The sequence below is a fragment of the Solanum pennellii genome, chromosome 5 (assembly GCF_001406875.1).
Source record: "Solanum pennellii chromosome 5, SPENNV200".
NCBI classification, from domain to species: Eukaryota; Viridiplantae; Streptophyta; class Magnoliopsida; order Solanales; family Solanaceae; genus Solanum; species Solanum pennellii.
This window is the reverse complement of record NC_028641.1, coordinates 48,740,290-48,744,202: the sequence shown is the minus strand read 5'-3', so window position 1 is coordinate 48,744,202 and position 3,913 is coordinate 48,740,290.

Sequence of the window (3,913 nt, the reverse complement as noted above, 5' to 3'; positions counted from 1 at the left end):
ATAAGATGCATTTTAATTGTGATTTCATCTAGAGGTTGTGGTTAAAGTTAATGGGTTTGTAGTTGAAAATACAAAACCACCAATTTGTTTTCGACTTGTTCGAGAGAAAGGACGCTACACCAAGACTGCTAGATTGATATCCTTAGGAATGAGGTGGCAAGAGACTTAACCCGAGAGGGTGATAACTAACTTCATATCCCAGCACCTTTCATCGATGAGCGGGTGCGGGTAAGGCGTAGGCTGGATTATAGTAGACGAGTGGGTATCCCAGAAGAACACATTTGATATAGGGTAATTTGTCCAAGAAGGAATTTATTCTCACCTAAAGCTTATCCTAATTACCGTTGTTTTGCTATTTTTCCTATCAAAAACATGTACCTATTAGTTTATGTCAACATGTATTGGCATCACACCCCAAGAACATTCCCCCATACTTGATTTCCCTTTTATTTTAATTATTTTTAATACTAGTGACAAAATCCTTTTTGTTATTTGACACTTTTGTGTCACAAATTGAACTTTATTTGTTTTTATTCCATAATGTCTTGACTATCAATATTTAGAATGAAATTCTAGTGTAACTTCTATTTTCACTACCGCTCTCTTGTGACACGACACTAACCCTTGGTTGTCTTACAATACTAACTTTGATTCGTAAATGCTCAGACTGTAGGCTAGTGTCGTTGATCACAAAAATATAAACAAAGTATCAGTTACAATCAAGACTAATAATCCTCTTATGAGAACTTATGATCTTTTCTATCAACTTTAAGGTTCGACTTGTTTCTCTATAATAGACCTCAGATAAGGCTACATAAACGGCTAGACTAAAAGTCGCGGGGGAAATAATCCACCTAGACACACAAGAGAACGAGAGTTTGAAGACGAGGAAAAGTGAGTGGAGCTAGCAATACATAGGAAATTGACTAAGGAAGTCAGGGCCAAAAGATGAATTCACGTCCACCCAAATGTGCCTCCATGAGCTCAAGGTTTTGTTAGTACTATACATGCCTTCGGTATAGCTCATAAGATAGACAAAATGGTTGCAGCTAATATCACTACAGAAGCTAAGGAAATAAAAAGGATGAAAAATAGGGTGATAATGCTCCGGGGTACCTTGTCGAGTTCCAGGTGGATGCATCTTGAATTGATGCCTCGATAGGAGGACATGTTTCATAAACATGACTTTTATTCACCCTTCTCTTTGTCTTACCATTTGTCTATTCTAGATATTCCTATTATATATTTGAGGATAATTATTTCTTTTGTGGTGGAGTGAGACTCACTTTTTGTTTTCTTGTTATGAATACTTGTGCTTTGTGTATATTTGGGTCGTCTATTTTTAACTATTTTTATAATTTTTCTTGTGATTGTTTAAGATTATGGCTCTCTTTTGGGGTCCTAATTTCAAAAATAATTTTGACCCTTCCGAAAAATTTTCAAATATTGTTATTTTTTATATTTCGCCATCTCTTGTGTTGAATGTTGTTGTTCTTGTGAAAAATTCAACTCTCAATTTATATAAATATCGATGACTTGAATAGTGCTCTCAATCTTACAAACATGAATGTGTGGCTATAACAATAACATATGAAGTTTCATAGACAATATGTGAACTCTCTGTATCTCGCTCTTATTAGACATTTGTCGAATTGACTCTTTTGCAATGACTATTGCACACTAGTATGTAATCCTTTTTGACTTAAGTTTCAATTCCATTTGTTATGATCTTAATTTTAACCTTGACTGAATAAACGCAGAAATTTCCCCGTTAATCTAATTGATTAAGAAAGGTTTCTCTTGAGATGATCTTAGGAAACTTTTAGAGAGTGTAAGCCAACTTTTACATATACCTCTCTTTTATGGCCTACCCATGAGCGTGTTAAACTCTCCTGAACACCCTTAGATCCTTACCTCTTCTTTCGAAAAACCTTGATGAAACCTAGACCTTGTATTATCCATCACCTATAATCCTCTTAAGATCTGATATAATTGAATAACAACCATAGGCCAAAAGCCTAAGTTGGGGGTGTGGTAAGAAGGGAATGCAGAAGTCAAGAAGTACAAGAAAACTCTCTCAAACCCATGGTATTGTAGAGAAATTAAAACCCCCAATATAAAGAAAACAGAGAAAAGACGAAAAAGAGAAAAAAAGAATGAAAAAGAAAGTTGTGGAATAAAAACACAAAAATAAATAAGGTTTGCACGAAATCCACAGAGAAGAATAAAAATATTACTTAGAGTCACTTGACTAAGGATATTTGAAAGAATAAAATGTGATGTTTTGAGAAAATCACATCTCATTGGAGAAAAAGTAACTGAATCTGAATGGCAATACCTTTGCACTCATCCCCATTACAAGCCTTTGAAAGACCTTTTTGATCCTGAGTAAGACGAATCGATAGTCAATTGGAAAATAAGGGAAAATGTATGGGTAAATACATTCATTGTGTTCCTCTTTGTGAGTGCGAGTGTTGCATCTAATTGCTGATTTTAAATTGATTAATCTTTGCGTGTGAAAAAAGAATCATTTTTTGTGTGACATAATTTAGATACTTTGGTTAAAGCTTGGACTAACATGATTAGAAAATACCAAGAGCATGAGAAGCTTTGGTAATGGTGTATCACAACTTGAATCTTTGAGTATAAAGTTAAACTATGCATGAGTAATTCAAGTCTCATTATATATGTTCATGATTGAGTCTTGTGTAGCACTATTTGAGACATCCTTTTTGAACTGCTAAACTTGAGGTTTACTTGAGCACAAGATAAACTTTATGTTGGGGGTGTTGATTCGCTCACAAATTTGACTCATTTAGGGCTTTATTTTAATGTAAATAGTGTCCTCAATTGCTCATTTTATCTCAATATCTGATGAAAACTCTTGAGTTTCAGGTATTTGGAGTTCAGTGTGAGCATGGACACTTAGGAAAAAAATGGAACAAAAAGAATGAAAAAGAGCTGAAGTTTAAGCCTGAGCATCACCAAGCACGCTTAGCAATCCGCCGATAGACTTTTCACCCTTTGTTCCATCAAGCGAAGAATGAAGGAAGTGGATCAAAAAGGCGATTAAAAGGAGCCGTCGGCATTCTGTGAAATAGTTCTGCGACGCAGAATTATTCCGCCCAACGTTAAAAAATGGAAGAACTATGAAGGGAAAGCACAAACGGCGACCAACTAGAAGAAAAGCAAATCGCTGAATCACTCGGCGATTCACGACTAAGTTCGTGGAACAAATTTGCCAACAATTAATTTGAAGTACATATATACTAAACCCTTTATTATTTTTAGAGGTCAGAATATTATTACTATCATTTCACTTATAGAACTCTAGTTTTTATATTTTTCTCCCATGTTTGGAGAGGGTTTTGTGGGAGACTTGAAGAAAGAGGTTATTCTTCCTCAAATCGGTAGTGAGTCTTCTCCATTCTTCTTCCTTTGCTCATACTAATGTATAATTTCATATACCATTTTGATTTCTTTATCATTCTAGGTGTATTTGACTATTTTTTTATACGTGGCTAAAAACCCCATTCTTGGGTTGTGATATAGGAAATATGTGTTGATATTATTATTGAGTCTTTATTGCTGATATGATTAGATGTATTTTAATGGTGATTTCACCTGGTTGTTGTTGTCACGACCCAAAGCACCCCTAGAAGTTAGGAGAAACCTTCGTTTTGTGACCGGTGTACTTGACCCTTTGGGGTCTTGTACAAGGCCTTCAACAATCGTTCATTACATAAGACATGAAAATTAGTGAGGAATTAAAACTTTCACGAATAAATTAGTAAAAAGAAAATCTTTCATAAATACTTAAGAAATATTATCGTCACAAGCAAAACTTAAGACACGAGATAATATCTTAGGGACACGGCCCTTTACATTAAAAGGGAAATATATAATAAGTCTT